At 45.5% G+C, this 18,120-nt stretch overlaps 1 protein-coding gene across 6 annotated transcripts in view; it reads left to right on the forward strand.

Annotated features, from left to right (window-relative positions):
* TTC7B (tetratricopeptide repeat domain 7B) overlaps nt 1–18,120 on the forward strand; it is a 265,511-nt gene that overhangs the window by 49,764 nt on the left and 197,627 nt on the right. The window lies entirely within an intron of this gene.

Genomic DNA, 18,120 nt, shown 5'->3' on the forward strand with positions numbered 1-18,120 from the left:
AGACTGCGAGGTGGGCCCTACGCTTCCGCCCCGGTTCTTTCCCCGCTTGCCGTCAGGCGCTTGCCTTGTGGACCGGGCCGGTACATCGTTTGTGCGGGCCGCCCAGGAGCAGAGACGCCGCCCGAGCGAGGCCGCCTTCCCCGGGGCGCCGGGAGTGGCCCCCAGGCCTGGTCGGACGTTGCCGGGGGTCCTGGAGAACAGCCCGCGCCTTGAACAGCAGGGGCAACGCTCGGGCTTCTGACCGAACAGCAGCTTTCTCGGGTGCCGTGGCCACGCGAGGGCATCGGAAGTCGACGTCAGGCTCGGGAGCGGGTGCCTGAGGCGCCGTCGCAGCGCGAGGCGGGCCCCTCACCCCGGGGTGCCTGGCGGTCCCGCCGCCGCCGCCGCCAGAGGGCGCGGAGCCGCGCGCGCCGGGACTTGCGCATGCGCGGGCCCCACACGCCGGGGCGCCGGGCTGTCCTCCCGCCGCCGCCAGGGGGCGCGGAGCCGCCGCGGCGTTGCCGCTGAGCGAGGGGGTTCTGGGTTTTGCACGCGCTCGCCGGCCGCCTCTTCTAACCTCGGGCCGGCGAGCCTTCCGCGGGCTCGGGGCCGCTCCTGGGGACCGTGCCTCGTGTGGGCGATCCCCCCAGGTCTCGGCCGTCCTCGCCGGGCCCGGGGCCCGTCCTCCGCCGCCCTCTGCGGTCCCGCGCCCGCAGCGAGCCCCGCAGGGGGCTCAGGACGTTAAACAGGGGGTGCAGGTACCCTTGGAAAAGAGCGCGGAGTTGCGGGGGTGCGTTCTGGGCGGGGAGGGTTAGCAGGAGTGGACAGACCTCAGCCCTTCAGGACTGGAAGCCCCTGGTGATAAGGACGCCCACGGAGGATTTTCTTAGTTTTTCCCCGTAGGTGAACCGCGTCTGGAGGTGGCAGAACCTGATCCCGATCTGTAGGGGTCGGGGGTGCACTGCTGACTGGGGCCTCCTAGGTGTCCTGCAGCCAGAGGCCGGCCCGTCACACTGGAGGGAGGCCCTTCCCGCCTGGCAGGAGGGTTCTGCACCTGTGGGGCCGGTCCCCGTGCCTCTGAACTCACCCTGGAGGCGAGCTCGCTCAGCCAGTGCTGTGACCTGGGGCGGATAATGCACCCTCTCTGAGCCCGGGCCTCCCAGGTGCCAGTGGTGAAAAGAAAAATCCACCTCCCAGTGCAGGAGACAGGAGACTCAGGTTAGATCCCTGGATCAGGAAGATCCCCTGGAGGAGGAAATGGCTACCCACTCCAGTATTCTTGCCTGGAGAATCATGGACAGAGGAGCCTGGAGGGCTACAGTCCGTGGGGTCACAGAGTCAAGGTAACTGAATCACACACACTCTGAGCCTGAATGTCTTATCTGCAGAGTGAGGAGGGGAGAGAAGATAGGGATGCAGTTTTTCCCCTTCAGAAGCTGCTGCTTATTTTTTTTTGAAGTCTTTAGATCTCTTCAGGGGCAGTGAAAAAACAGTTCAATAGAAAACTATCCATGAGTGGAGGGAAGGGGGCGGCAAAGTGGGGGTCGGGGGGTCCTTGCCAAATGCTTTTGTCCATGTGCAAGCTCCAGAAAATGTGGGAGCACAGGTGTGAGAATGGGGGAGCCGTGAGGCCGTGTCCTGCTGCGGACCTGCAGTGTCAGCTGCCGGGAGCTGTTTATCCCGCCGAGGTGCTCCCTCAGGCCTCGTCCCACCTGGAATGAATGATTCTGTGAGTCCTGGGAGGCGGGATGCCACACATCTCAGGTTGCAAGTCAAAGCTTCCTGTTTATATTTAGATGGTGTAAGAAGAGTAAGAGCCGTTTTATTGCTGCTGACCCATATTCATATTTCATGTTGGTTGTGTTGATTGACTCCTCATTGGTTCTTATTTGGGGATCAAACAGAGACTTAAGGAGCCCAAAGAAACTTTGGGGCTTAGTTGAAGGTCCACTGGGGTGATTGGACTTAGTTCTTCTGATACCATGTCTGGCTCAGTCTCTGTACTTTTTACCTTGTGTTGGAAATGTCTCCTCCATCCCAGTGGTGGGGCTTCTCAAGGGAGAGGACGGGGTCCGCTCTGTGAAGCCCAGCCGTGGTGCCTGGAGAGAACCGTGGGGTGGAGAAAGGGAAGGCGCAGCAGCTCACTGACCACTCGGGTTCCTCGCTGTCGTCAGGGCTCCACTTTGTGCAATAGGGATCCCCTGAGGAGGACGAGTCCACTCTTCTCAGGAAAGAAACTGGAACCAAGACCAAAGTTTACATGGCATCATGTGTTAACAATGGAGGAGGAAATGGCAACCCACTCCAGTATTCTTGCCTGGAAAATTCCATGGGCAGAGGAGCCTGGCGGGCAAGAGTCCATGGGGTTGCAGAGGGTCGGACACGTCTGAGCAGCTGAGCACATACACACGTGTATTTGCAAGACCGAGGGTCTGTGCTAGCGTGTTAACCATGCTTGATTCCAAGTGGTGGGGATGCAGTTCATTGCTTTGTCGTCTCGTTGCCCTTCTATATTTTTCAGATACTCCTCAGAAAGTTGAGGAGTATTGCTCTTCTCCCCAGGAAAGGTGTTTAGTTGATAATAATAATTATTGTTTATCAATAGTAGCCCGGACTGGACTAACCTCATAATAATCAATTAGAGCAAATGCTTTTATTTTCATCTGCTTGATGAGGAAACAGAGGCCCCAAGATACTGAGAAAGTTGCTCAAAGTCACAGAGTTAGAAAATGGAGATGCAAGGGTTTGAATCCAAGTCTGTCTAATTATGTATTTTCATGTGTTTATCATGTTTGTGTGTTTTCACTTATTATTTTACCCAGCATATTGGTTGTAGATCACAGTTTGTGATTTTTGGCACAAAGATTAGAAATGTTACAAGGAGACATAGGATTATCCCTTGACCTACCAATTCTATTTAAGGTATATTTTCAAGAGATGTGAAAACATATGTCCATACAACAACCAATACGTGAATATTCATAGCAGCATAATTCATAATATCCAAAAAGTGTAAAGAACCCAAGTGTCGGTCAGCTGATGAATGGGTAAATAAAATGTGTTACCTCCATACAATGGAATATTAGTCAGCCATAAAGCCTGAAGCATTTGGAGCTAGATAGAAGTGGAAGTTGTACAGTATCGTGAGTGTAATGAAAAGTGAAAGCGAAGTCGCTCAGTCGTGTCTGACTCTTGTGACCCCATGGACTGTAGCCTACAAGGTTCCTCCATCCATGGGATTTTCCAGGCAAGATTACAGGAGTGGGTTGCCATTTCCTTCTCCAGGAGATCTACCTGACCCAGGGATTGAACCTGTGTCTCCCGCGTTGTAGGCAGACGCTTTACTGTCTAAGCCACCAGGGAAATGTTGTTCATGAATGTAATAAATATCGCTAAATTGTTCACTTTAAAATCGTTCATTTCATGTCATGTGAATTTCCCCTCTGTTTGAAAGAAAGGAATGGAGTATTGATATATGCTACAGTGGTGGCCCTAGTGATAAAGAACCCATCTGCCTATGCAGGAGCCATCAGAGACATGAGTTTTGTCCCTGGGTCGGGAAGATCCCGTGGAGGAGGGCACGGCAGTCCACTCCAGTGCTCTTGCCTGGGAAATCCCGTGGGCTGAGGAGCCTGGCGGCCACAGTCCACGGGGTGCAAAGAGCCGGACACGAGTGAAGGGACTGGGCGTGCGTGTGCTCGGGCGCTAACTCGTACCTGGCTCTTTGTGACCCCGCGGACTGTATTATTGTGCAAACTGTGCAGAAACCCCCTACGCCTGGAGCTTGTCTCGCGTTGTGCTGAGCTGAACAACCTGTGGGAACCCAGGTGAGAATACACGACCAGCAACCTGGGGCCAGGACTTGCTTTGAGAACCTGGAATCTCTTTTCCTGAGTTACTTCTCGACCTTGGAAATTGAGATCCCTTCAAATTGTCCTGCTGCCTTTGAAGTCCTTGCCAAATTGTAGTGAGGTTTTTCTGGTCCTTCCAGTTTTAAACTCCTCTGTGGATCATATTACAGCAAAGCCCCGGGGCTGGGTGTACCTGGCCTCTGCCTGGCTTCAGAGATGCGGTTAAGATAAACAAGGAAACAATGCCTAATGCTGTAGTACGTAGTACCCATAATTATATTTTATAGCCTTTTATTGTGTTGCTTCACTTCATAAGAAATTAATTCCCTGTCCATGTTAATAGATTTAAAAAAAATGCTTGTTTTGGCTGTCAGTCCTGCAGAGTCAGCGGCTCAAGATGGTGTTCTAGTAACTCCGCCCTCGTGGCACAGATGAGGCCTGGGAGGCCCAGCCATCCAGTGACTCGCCTCGTTGTTGTTAAATTGCCAAGTCATGTCCGACTCTTTCTGACCCCATGGACTGAATCGCGCCAGGCTTCCCTGGCCCTCACTGTCTCTCGGAGTTTGCCCAAGTTCATGTCTGTGGCATTGATGATGCTGCCCAGCCATCTCATCCTCTGCCGCCCTCTTCTCCTAGGTGAGAGGGACTCGTGTAGGGAGATGCAGCTCCCTGTGGGAGAGGAAGCCCTGCCCTGTGGTCCAGTTTCTATGCCTGTACAATTTGAAACTCATTTTTCCTGTCCCCGCTCTTGTTGGACATTGAATATGCTGTCAGCAGCGCAGTCAGGCAGGATGTGGTGAGCAGAGGTTTGCAGTCCGATGGGCCAGGGGCTGAGACTCGGCTTCATCGGTCACTCGGCGTGGCACTCTAAGTTCAGTCTTATCTATAAAGTGTTATTAACACCTTCCTTGCAAGGGTGGCCTGGAGGATTTTAAGTGGTGTGTGTCGAACCCCAGGCATAGTGCTGGATGCTAAGTAAGGCCTTGATAAATGAACCTGTATTATTGTGGAAACTGTGCAGTCTTGCATGCCCAGATCAGGCTCGTAGCTAAGGGATCTCAAATTTAGAGAGTCCTGAAAGAACTGGGGAGGGTTAACCCCTCAGTGATCAGTGGGGTTTTTTTTGCCATGAGATGTGTAGCTGTCCGTTTCCTCAGCCAAACTTTGAGGGATGCACAGCACTCTAGGAGAAAAGTTGGAGCTCCTTTTCAGAGGCGATGAAACCTTGGTGTGGAAGGAAACAAAGGGCAGAGTCCGGTTTGCCAAATGATGCTGTTTAAGTGCTGCACTCAGTATGCCAGCAAATTTGGCAAACTCAGCAGTGGTCACGGGCCTGGAAAAGGTCAATTTTCATTCAAATCCCAAAGGAGTGCAATGCTAGAGAATGTTCAAACTACTGCACAATTGCACTCATTTCACATTGCTAGCAAGGTAACGCTCAAAATCATTCAAAGTAGTGTTCAAAAATACATGAACTGAAAACTTCCAGATATACTAGCTGGATTTAGACAAGGTAGAGGAACCAGAGATCAAATTGCCAATATCCATTGGATCATAGAGAAAACAAGAGAATTCCTGAAAAATATCTACTTCTACTCCATTGATTACGCTAAAGCCTTTGACTGTGTGGATCACAACAAAATGGAAAATTCTTAAAGAGGTGGGAATGCCAGACCATCTTACCTGCCACCTGAGAAACCTGTGTGCAGGTGAAGAAGCAGCAGTTAGAACTGGACAGGGAACAACAGACTGGTTCTAAATTGGGAAAGGAGTACGTCAAGGCTGTATATTGTCACCCTGCTTATTTAATTTATATGCTGAGTACATCATGTGAAATGCCAGGCTGGATGAAGCTCGAGCTGAAATCACTATTGCTGGGAAAAATATCAATAAGCTCAGATATGCAGATGACACCACCCTTATGGCAGAAAGTGAAGTGGAACTAAAGAGCCTCTTGAAGAAGGTAGAAGAGAGTGAAAAAGCTGGCTGAAAGCTGAACATTCAGAAAACTAAGATCATGGCATCTAGTTCCATCACTTCATGGCAAATAGATGGGGAAACACTGGAAACAGTGACAGACTTTATTTTCTTGTGCTCTGGAAATCACTGCAGATGGCGACTGCAGGCATGAAATTAAAAGATGCTTTCTCCTTGGAAGAAAAGCCATGACACACCTAGACAGTGTATTAAAAAGCAGAGACATCACTCTGCTGACAAAGGTCTGTATAGTCAAAGCTCTGGGTTTTCCAGTAGTCATGTACAGATGTGAGAGTTGGACCACAGAGAAGTTTGAGTCCTCAAGAAGTGATGATTTTTGAACTGTGGTGCTGGAGAAGACTCCTGAGAGTCCCTTGGACAGTCAATCCTAAAGGAAATCAGTCCTGAATATTCATTGGAAGGACTATTGCTGAAGCTCCAATACTTTGGCCACCTGATCCGAAGAGCTGACTCATTGGAAAAGACCCTGGTGCTGGGAAGGATGAAGGCAGGAGGAGAAGGGGATGACAGAGGATGAGATGGTTGGATGGCATCACCAACTCAATGGACATGAGTTTGAGTAAACTCTGGGAGTTGGTGATGGGCGGGGAAGCCTGGCCTGCTGCAGTCTATGGGTTGCAAAGAGTCGGACACAACTGAGTGAACAACAACAACAAAGATGCACGTAAATAGAGCAATTTGGAGGCTGAACACACTTGAGCTTTGACGCGTCCAGGGTTTTCGGCTGCCCCTCACTACCTGGCACCCCCTCCCAACCGTGATGGCCCACTCTCCCTGACGTGCGCACAGCACCATTGCTTCCCGCAGCCCACCCTGCCTCAGATGCTTCGAAGGCCGCCTGGGGCAGGGCACACTTGCCCCAGGTCAGGGGCTGCGTGGTGATCTCAGTTCCGACCCCGTGCAGACTTTAGAAGGGCCAGGGCGCTCCTGTTTCTTTTCCCACAAGATTGGGAGGAGGGTGGTACCCACTGCACAGGCTAATGCATGTTCAAGAGCTTCAGAACAGTCAGGTGTGACCTCGATGAGTTTATTGTCACTGGTCTAATCAAAATGTATTACCCTTTATGGAGAGGAGCTTTCAGAAGTGAACCCCTCTGTGGAAGTTTCCCACGGGGAAGGGAGATAAATCTTGGGTCCAGTGGCTACTCAGTATTGTTTTCTTCCAAGCCTAAGGACTTATTTATTTATTTTTGTCTTTTAATTAGTTAATGAATCATTTGGCTGTGCAGAGTCTTCTTTGCTGCTCACAGGCTTTCTCTAGTTGTGGAGCATGGGCTCTGGGGCGCGTGGGTTTCAGGAGGTGCAGCTCTCAGGTTCTGGAGTGTAGGGTAATAGTCATGGCACACGGGCTTAGTTGCCCCGTGGCATGTAGGATCTCCCTGGACTAGCGATCGAACCCATGTGCCCCACATTGGCAGGTGGATTCTTAACCACTGGACCACCAGGGAAATCCTACTTAGCACTCTTTAAATCACAGCACAGAGTCAGCCACTATTTTCACCCACTATTTTCACTGATGCTTGGTCATGGAGCACTTAACTTCTACCCTCTGGTACCCAGCTTTGATTTTGGAGATGCAGATCTTATTGAGCTGTTCATTAAGCACGGCTATCACACCAGCTGTTTTTCAAGTCTGTTTTTCACTTTTTTTGCCATGCGTTTCTCTGGAAAAAAGAAAGTAACTAAAAACATTATTGATGATAGCTTTCCAAACTGACAAGGCATCATCTGACATGTTAATGAGGGCCAATTTGGACCATGACCTCAGAACTCTGCTTCTCAGACAGTGTTGATCTGATCCTAGACACTTGAAAAGTTACAGTCTAGTCCAGAGGTCCTGTAAGCAGCTTTCGACAGAAAACTGCATATTCTGGAACTGAGCTGCATAGCCATGAATTCACTGTGGTAGATCAAGACTCCGCTGTTGCTCTGAGATGTGTGTGGTGGCATGTGGAATGAATATCACAGCATTTGGGGGAAGGAACAGAGCAGTATTTACCATTAATGGCCTCCTACCTGAGAATGAACTTGCCAAAGACCCATGTGCCAGCCAAGGCCTTGGGTGTTCATGGTGGTGGTGGTTTAGTCACTAAGTCGTGTCCGACTCTTGCGACCCCACGGACTGTAGCCTGCCAGGCTCCTCTGCCCATGGGGTTCTCCAGGCAGGACCACTGGAGTGGGTTGCCAGGTGTTCCTGTTGCTCCCTAGGAGGATGAAGTTGTCTGTCTGGTTGAATAGTCTTGCCGACGGTGCGTGGCTGTGGGCCTGCAGCCCTGGGAGAGTGGACTTCGCATATTCCAGAGTGCCCAGTGCAGGTGAGAGTCACACTGTGTTCACCTGCATCTGCCTTTTCCTTGACTCACTGGGTTTGGCAGGTCCCCGAGGGCCTTGGTCATCTTCATGAACCGTAGTGGTCAGGGTCCCACCTGCAGTAGCGTAAAGTGCCAAAGGCTAGACCCATTTTTTCCCCTGGTCCTTTGACATACTATAGGACTTCCCTGGTGGCCTCAGACAGTAAAGCATCTACCTACAATGTGGGAGACCCACGTTCGATCCCTGGGTCAGGAAGATCCCCTGAAGAAGAAAATGGCAACCTGCTCCAGTATTCTTGTCTGGAGAATCCCGTGGACAGAGGAGCCTGGTGGGCTACAGTCTTTGCTATAGTCGCAAAGAGTCAGACACAACTGAGCGACTTCACTCACTCACTTTGACATACTGTGGAGTTTGTTTCCTTGATAGTAAATCCCGGGTACCAACTTGCGTGATATTTGGTTGCTCCTCGCAGAAGCAGAAGGCAGATTATGAAACAGTTTATCTCTTTGTGTTGTTTTCTGGAGGTTTTAATTTGGCACAAATGAACACTTAGAGCACAGTTAGGAAGCTCTGATCAAGTGCTTGCTTTTGAGTAGTTTTGGAGCTGTTCTACCAGATAGTGAATTTGCTCAGCTTATCTTGTATTCTCCTTCAGAGAACACTTTAAGAGGTTGAAACAGTTCACAGTGGAGAGAGGATGCTTAGTGAATTTCTCTTATTTTGCAGTCACATAAACAGCTTCGGCTCTAAATGAAGAGAGAGTGAATATTGAGCACTTAGGACTGGAGAGACATTAAAACAGGTGTTATGTATATTCTTCATGTTCAAAAAGTTTAGTAGAGATATGCGCATTAAAAATAGAACTAAATCTCATTTCTAAAGATGAAACCTACAATGTCTAAGATGAAAAATACACTGGATGTGGTTAATGGCAGATTAAACATTGATAAAAAGATTAGTGAGCTTGAAGACATTGCAGTAGACACCATCTAAAAAAGTGGAAACTTTTTTTAAAGTGGGAAGAACATCAGTGAGTTGTAGGATAATTTTGAGTGACCTGAATGTGTGTAATTAGAGGCCCCTAAGAAAGGGGAGGTTTCCCTGGTGGCTCAGTGGTAAAGAACCTGTCTGTAGTGTAGGGGCCGCAGGAGACTCGGGCTTGACCCCTGGGTCGGGAAGATCCCCTGGAGGAGGGCGTGGCAACCCACTCCAGGATTCTCGCCTGGAGAATCCCCATGGACAGAGGTGTCTTGTGGGCTGCAGCCTGTGGGATTGCAAAGAGTCAGACACAGGTGACTTAGTATAGCAAGCAAGAAAGGGGAGGGTCACAAAAAACCTTGAAGAAATAATGGCTGAATGTTTTTCAAATTTTATGAGAACTATAAATCAGATCCAGAAAGCTCAGTGAGGCCCAAACACAATACACATGGAGAAAACTAAACCAAAGCCCTTCATAATCCGGATTGCTCATGATCAGTGATAAAGGGAAAGTCTTAAAAAATAGCCAGAAAAAAGACACATTACATGCAGGTGAATAAACGTAAGGGTGACAGCAGATTTATTCAAAATCCATGTGAGTGAGAATACTTAGAGAGCATCTTTAGTGCTGGGCTAGGGCTGGGGGCAAACTCTCAAGTGAATGAAAATGAAAATATTCTTAAGCATGAAGGCTGAATAAAGCCTCTTCCAGACATGCATGACTGAAAGCCTCATCATCAACAGAACTTCACTGTAAGAAATGGTAAAGGAATCTGTTTAGGGGAAGGAAAATCTGAATCTGCACAAAGGAACAAAGAGCAGTGGAAATCATAGCTATATCAGTGACTATGTCAGTTTTTTCTACCTTATTAAAATGTCTTGAAAAGATAATTGACCTTTTCAACAAGAATAATAATCATGTGGAGTGGGATTTATAATCCGTGTAAAAACATAATGTATATAATAAGAAAATCAGGACAAATAAGAGAGAAATGAAAGTATGCAGTAGTAAAGGTGTTGTCCTACATGTGGAAGAGGTATATATATAGATATATATAGAATATCATTTGGAATGGACTGGGACAAATTAAACCTTAAAGCAGCCACTGACAGTTATGCTTGGAGACGTTCATACCCTGTTCCAGTAAGTGATAGAACAAGTTGACAGGTGATCAGCAAGGATACAGAAACCTTGTTGTTCAGCCGCTAAGTCATGTTGACTCTGTGACCCCGTGGACTGCAGCATGCCAGGCTTCCCTGTCCTTCACCATCTCCCAGAGTTTGCTCAAACTCATGTCCATTGAGTCAGTGATGCCATCCAACCATCTCATCCTCTGTCACTCCCTTCTTCTCCTGCCCTCAGTCTTTCCCAGCATCAGGGTCTTTTCCAATGAGTCAACTCTTTGCATCAGGTGGCCAAAGTACTAGAGCTTCAGCTTTAGCATCAGTCCTTCCAGTGAATATTCAGGGTTGATTTCCTTTAGGATTGACTGGTTTGATGTCCTTGCTGTCCAAGGGACACAGACCATAATGGAATTAATTTAAAAATAAATAGCAGAAAGATCTTTGGACAATCCCTGAGTGTTTAGAAACTAAATAACACATTTTTAAAGAAGAAGTCAAAAGTTAAATTAGAAAGTATTGTGAACTGAAAGAAAATAAAACCACAATGTATCAAAGTTTGTAGGAAACTGCTAAAGTAGTACTTAGTTAGAAATTTATTACACAAAATGCCTATACTAGGAAAGGAAAAAGGTCTCCAATTTATACCTTGGTTTACACTTTAAAAAGCTGGAAGAGGAAGAGGTAAATTAAGTTCAAGGTAATGCAGAAGGAAGAAAATGATAAAGATCAGAGCAGAAGTCAATGAAGTAGAAGACAGAAAAACAATAGAGAAAAATAAGTGAAACCAAAATCAATGGAATTAAAAGATCTTTATTGAGAATTTCAACAAAACCATTCGAGGACTGTTCATGATAGAAATAGAGGACACAAATAGCCAATATCAGGAATGAGACAGAGATGTCACCACTGGAGATGCTACAGACACTGAAAGGATCAGGGAGCATAATAAACAACACGGATCCAATACATTCAACAACTCAGGAGAAGTGGACAGCCTGCTTAAAAGATAACTACAGAAGCTCACTTAAGAACAAGGAGATTATCTGAACAATCCTGTATCAGAGAAATGGAATTTATTGTTAAAAAGCTTCCCCCAAAGAAAACTCCAGGTTCAGATGGCTTTATTGGTAAGTTCTACCAAATATCTAAGAACAAAATAATTCCAAATGAACTCTTTCAGGAAATTGAAGATCAGAGAATACGTCTCAAGTCATTTTATTAGGTAAGGACTTACCCTAATACCAAAAACAGGATAGACGTTACAAGGAAACTATAGACAGATATTCCTCATGAACCTAGATGAAAAAATTTCCAAGCAAGAAATTTAGCAAATCAACTCTAACAATATAAAGAAAGAATAATATATCATCATCAGTGGGATTTATCTCAGGAATGGAAGTTTGGTTTCACATTTGAAAATCAGTAGATGTAATTCACCAGATTGAAAAACTAAAAGAGAAAAGGCCATATGATTGTCTCAGTAGACACAGAAGAAGGATTCAAGAAATTCCAACATCCATTTTGGATGTAAACTCTTAGCAAAATTGGCGTAGAAGGGATCTTCCTCAACTTGGTAAAGGGCATCTGTGAAAAACTTCAACATCAAACTTAGTGTGAAAAGACTAAATGCTTTCTCCTTAAGATCAGGAATAAGATGAGGATGTCTGCTCTCACCACTGCTTTTCAATATTGTAATGGAGGTCCTTGACAGTGCAATAAGGGAGTAAATAGAAATAGAAGGCATACAGATTGGAAAGAAGGAAGTAAAGCTGTATTTTCGAATACCATGATTGATTGTGTAGAACTAATAAATGAATTTAGCAAGGTTATAGGACACAAGATCAATATTCAGAAGTCTATTATATTTCTAAATGTTAGCCATGAACAAAAGGAATTAATAAACACTACCACTTATAACAGCATGATAAATATGAAATACTTAAGGGTGGATCTGAGAAAAGATTTGCAAGGCATGCACAGTGAAAGCGGCAAAGCATTTCTGAGAGGTGTAAAGAAGACCTACATAGATGAAGAGACATGCTGCGTTCGCAGGTTGGAAAACTCAATACTGCTTAGATCTCTGCTGCTGCTGCTGCTAAGTCGCTTCAGTCGTGTCCGACTCTGTGCGATCCCATAGATGGCAGCCCACCAGGCTCCTCTGTCCCTGGGATTCTCCAGGCGAGAATACTGGAGAGGGTTGCCGTGTCCTTCTCAAATGCATGCATGCCTGCTACATCACTTCAGTCGTGTCCGACTCTGTGTGACCCCATGGACAGCAGCCCACCAGGCTCCTCTCTCGGTTCTCCCCAAATACACCTACAAATTCAACATTAATCAACCAAGATCCCAGCCAAATTTTTTTGTTTTTGTTTTTAAAGAAATTGACCAGCAAATTTTATGTGGAAATGCAAAGGAATAAGAATAGCTAAAAAAGTAGAACAAAATTGGAACATTAACACTACTTCCAAAATTTATACAGATACGGTAATTTCAAGACAGGGTGATATTAGCATAAGTATAAACAAACAGATCATTGGAACAGAATAGAGGGTCCAGAAATAGACTCACATGTTTATGCCCATCTGATTTTTTTAACAAAAGTGTAAAGGCAATTCAGTTGGAGAAAGGAGAAGCTTCAGTAAATTGTACCACAACATCCAGATACCTATTGTCAGAAAAGTAAACTTTGATCCATACTTTGCAACATGTACAAAAAATATGTTAAAATGTAAATGTAAAACCTAGATGTAAAACCTAAAAATATAAAAATTCTAGAAGAACTTTTAGAAGAAAACTTTGTAACCTTTTAAAGATATGAAACCAAAAGTACAATCTATGAAAGAAAATACTGATAAATTTGACTCCATCAAAATTTAAAATTTCTAATCTTCAAAAGACGTGTTAATGGAGATTGGTACTGACACATATACACCACCATGTATGAAGCGGAGAGCTAGTGGGAACCTGCAGTATCACGCAGAGAGCTCAGCTCGGTGTTCTGTGGTGCCCTAAATGGGTGGGGTGGAGGGTGGGGGGCAGATGGAGACCCACGAGGGGAGGAGTGTGAGGATACGTACGGACTATCCGTACGGAATACAGCTGATTCATCGTGTGCAGCAGAAACTAACACAGCACTGTACAGAAACTACACCCGATGGTGGTACATATACACCATGGAATATTACTCAGCCATTAAAAAGAATTCATTTGAACCAGTCCTAATGAGATGGATGAAGCTGGAGCCCATTATACAGAGTGAAGTAAGCCAGAAAGATAAAGAACATTACAGCATACTAACACATATATATGGAATTTAGAAAGGTGATAACGATAACCCTATATGCAAAACAGAAAAAGAGACACAGAAATACAGAACAGACTTTTGAACTCTGTGGGAGAATGTGAGGGTGGGATGTTTCAAAAGAACAGCATGTATACTATCTATGGTGAAACAGATCACCAGCCCAGGTGGGATGCATGAGACAAGTGCTCGGGCCTGGTGCACTGGGAAGACCCAGAGGAATCGGGTGGAGAGGGAGGTGGGAGGGGGGATCGGGATTGGGAATACATGTAAAAAAAAAAAGCAAAAAAAAAAAAAAAGTAGCAGCACAAATGACAGACTGAGAGAAAATATTTGCAAATTGCATATCTGGTGGAGGATTTGTATTTGGAATACATAGAGAACTCTCAAAACTCAATAAGAAAACCAACAACCCAAGAAAAACAAGTAAAAGATTTTAACAGACATTTCACTAAAGAAGATGCACATGAAGAGTCAGTATCACTAGTCATTTTGGAAATGCAAATCAAAACCACACTGAGACACGACTTCACACCTACTGAGAGGGCCGTAATAAAACAGACAATAACAAGTGTTGACAAGAATGTGGAGAAACTGGAATCCTCATGAATTGCCGGTGGGAATGTAAAATGGTATAGCTTTTTAACACTTTAGAAGATATGTTTCTTAAACAGTAAAATGTAAATTTTGTATCTGACCTAACACTTCTGCTTCTAGGTATCTATCCAAGAGAATTAAAAATACATGTTCACACAGAAATTATACATGAGATTTCATGACAGCATTATTCATTATGGACAAAAAAGGAAACAAGCCAAATGCCCACTACTGGAGAATGGACAGATGAAATGCAGTATGTCTATACAGCTGTGAAGAGATATGGATATTGTTGTAACTGGGATGAACGTTGAAAACACTACTAACTGAAAGAAGCTAAACACAAAGGATGACACATGATTTCATTTTTATGCTTTACTTAAAATGAGTGAATTTTATGCCATGTAATTTATCTCTCTGTAGAGCTATTCTTTAAAAATGATACACTGTATACTGGTAATCCAGACAGCATAAGATTGGTGAAATGATAGACAAAAAATCAATAGGGGACTTCCCTGGTGGTTCAGTGGTTAAGAATCTGCCTTGCAAGGCAAGGGATGCAGGTTCAATCCCTGGTTTTGGGGAATCAGGATCCCACAGGCTCATCCAGAGAGTCTGTGAGCCACAACCGGGGAGCCTGTGAGCCACAACAGGAGAGCCTGTGAGCCACAGTCGGAGAGTCTGTGAGCTACAACTAGAGAGCCTGTGAGCTACAACTGGAGAGCCCGTGAGCCACAGCAGGAGAGCCTGTGAGCTGCAACGAAAGATCCCACACAATGCAACAAAGATCTCATATGCCTCACCGAAGATCAGATGCAGCTAAATAAATAAATAACCTAAAAAAATTCGTGAAACAGCATAGAGAGCCCAGAAAAAGACCCACTCGACTATAATCAACTGATTTTTGGCAAAGGAACAAAGGCATTTCAATGAGGGAAAGGTAGTCTCTTCAGCAAATGGTACTGGAAAAAAATGGACATCCACATGCTAAATATATGTGCATATATGGACACAAACCTCGTAACTTTCATAAATATCAACTCACAGTGGATTGTAAACCTATATTTGAAATCCAAACTAAATAAAACTTCTGGAAGATAACACAGGAGAAAATCTAGGTGACCTTGGATTTAGTAGTGGCATTTTAGAGACCACACCAAGAGCACAATCCATTAAAGAAAAAATTGACAGGTTGGACTTTAAGGAAATTAACAACTTTTGTTTTATGAAAGACACTGTTAACAGAATGAAGTCACAGACTGAGAAAATATTTGCAAAATAGATATCTGATAAAGGACTTGTATCCAAAATATATAAAGAACTCAAAATTCAACAATAAGAAAACAAATGACTCAATCTTTTTGACAAAATGACAATAGATCTGACCAGACGTTTTACCAAAGAAGGTATAGAGATGGCAAATAAGTGTTAAAAAATCGATATCACATGTTAGTAGGAAACTAAATTAAAACAACAGTGAGACACCACTATACATATTAAATGACTAAAATTTAAAAAATTGATAACACCAAATGCTGGCACGGATGCTGAGCAATAGGAGCTCTCATTCATTGCTGGTAGGAATGCAAAATAGTACAGCCACTTTGGAAGACAACTAGTTTAGTAGTTTCTTACAAAGCTAAAAGTAATATTTATTCTTACAAAGCTACTTGTAAATAAAATATATTTACTTAGATATTTCTTAATAAACATACTCTTACCATACAATCCACCAGTTCCTCTTCCCAGTATTTACCCAACGGAGTTGAAAACTATGTGCACATGAAAACCTGCATGTGAATGTTTATAGTAGCTTTATCCGTAATTCCCAAAACTTGTAAGCAACCATTATGCCTTTAAATAGATTAATGAATAAATGGAATATTACTTAGCAACAAAAGGAAATTAGCTATCTGCCTACAAAAAGACTTGGGGGGATCTTAACAGCATATTTCCAAGTGAACAAAGCCAGTCTGAAAAGTCTACATACTGTATGATTGCAGTTGTATGATATTCTGGACAAAGCCAAACTGTAGAGACAGTGAAAAGATGGGTGGTTGCCAGGGTTCAGGAAGAGGGCTAGCGGACTAGATCTCATTTTTGGGCCATGAGTCGGTTTGATGGTATCAGTACGATACTGTGATTGTGGAAACATGACGCTGCATTTGCTAAAACTCATAGACCTGCACAATGCAGAGAGTGAACCCTAATGTAAACGGTGGACTTTAATAAAAAATAAAGTAAATAAAAACAAAAGAAATCATGGTGAAACATGGTGCAGTTCTTCATATCCCAATTTCACCTCAAGAAATCTTTGTTAACCTGTAGCAAAATCTTTCAGAGAAGGCAATGGCAACCCACTCCAGTACTCTTGCCTGGAAAATCCCATGGACGGAGGAGCCTGGTGGGCTGCAGTCCACGGGGTCGCTACGAGTCGGGCACGACTGAGCGACTTCACTTTCACTTTTCACTTTCCTGCATTGGAGAAGGAAATGGCAACCCACTCCAGTGTTCTTGCCTGGAGAATTCCCGGGACGGGGGAGCCTGGTGGGCTGCCGTCTATGGGGTCGCACAGAGTCGGACACGACTGAATCGACTTAGCAGCAGCAGCAGCAAAATCTTTGGCTGGTCCGTGCCTTCTGTGACAGAGTTGTCACCTCTAAGCTCCCAGGCAGGCTGTCCTCAGTGTTGGCTCCCTGCGGATGGAAGTGGTTTTTCTCCTTCCCGTGGAGCACGTCTTCTGTCACCTACAGCTGGAGGGACTGCCGTCGTTTGTTACGAGCAGGTGGGAGGGGCCGTTCTCACAGTGATGCACGGGGCTCTGGGTCACTTGCTGCCCTTCGGCTTGCCTGCTCCCCTCTCTGCAGTGGTGCCTACTCTGAGAGTCAGCAGCTCCCTTAATAGGTAGGTGTTGCTTTGGGGGCTGAAGACCCGGGTTCTGATCTCTGTTGTGCTATGAACTGCCTGTCAGGTTTGGGGCATATCTCTTACTTTCCTTCGATGGTTCTCAGCTTCTTCATCTATAAAATGAGTGCGTTTGCCAGGAAACCTCTCAGGCCCTTCCAGTTGCAGATCCTGACTCTCAGTGTGGACGCTTCTCTCACACTCTTCCATGGAGGGGCATGTGTGCACCTATGTGTCTCCCCGTATCTCAGGGCACTTGTAGCAGCGCAAACCCTCCCCACGGGGCTCCCTCTCTGCCTCTGGTTGTAGATGGAAACCCAGAGCCCGATGGGCCCCAGGCTGGTTGCCCAGGACAGGGGCTGAGTCTGGTGCTGGGTTCAGGCAACAGTTGCTCCTCTCGGCATTGGCATTTTTCAGCCTTTCATGCTTTCCTAACCTATCGTGGGCCTGAACTCTCTCTTGGCAAGGGATATCTCCTCTATCTCCAAAGAAGGGCCCAAACTGCAAGGTTCTGGGTGTTTTCTTGGCCTGGAACTGAGAGGTGGTCTGGAGTGTTGTTACTGCAGAAATCTAGGCGAAGAGTTGGAAGATTTTCCTGGTAACTGATGCTCCTGAGTGCATTTAGAAATGTTTTATATTCAATCAGTTAAGCATACATTTTAGAAGATACTCGATATTCTTTACCTTGTTTTGTGCTGTGCTGGAGTGGGTTGCCATGCTCCCCTCCAGGGGATCTTCCCAACCCAGGGATCGAACTCAGGTCTCTGGCTTGGCAGGTGGATTCTTTACTGCTGGGACACCTCGGAAGCCCTAGCCTCACTGTACTTACTTATAAAATTCCAGAAGGATCTTGGGGCATGGTTGAATGAGAAGCTCTGTTAGGTCTGAATGGGATCCTGGTGAAGTACCTGATCAAATTCTCAACCTGGATGTCAGAGTCAAATGGCGCTTTCTGTATATTGAGGGGCCTCTGTCATCCATAACCTCTGGATTTTCTTTCTTATGCTCTGTTTTGATGTTCCATTTTGTCCTTAGAGAGGGCAGAGAATCTGCTTCGCTCATAGTATCTGGCTC

Source organism: Cervus elaphus, chromosome 12, assembly GCF_910594005.1.
Source record: "Cervus elaphus chromosome 12, mCerEla1.1, whole genome shotgun sequence".
Taxonomy (NCBI): Eukaryota; Metazoa; Chordata; class Mammalia; order Artiodactyla; family Cervidae; genus Cervus; species Cervus elaphus.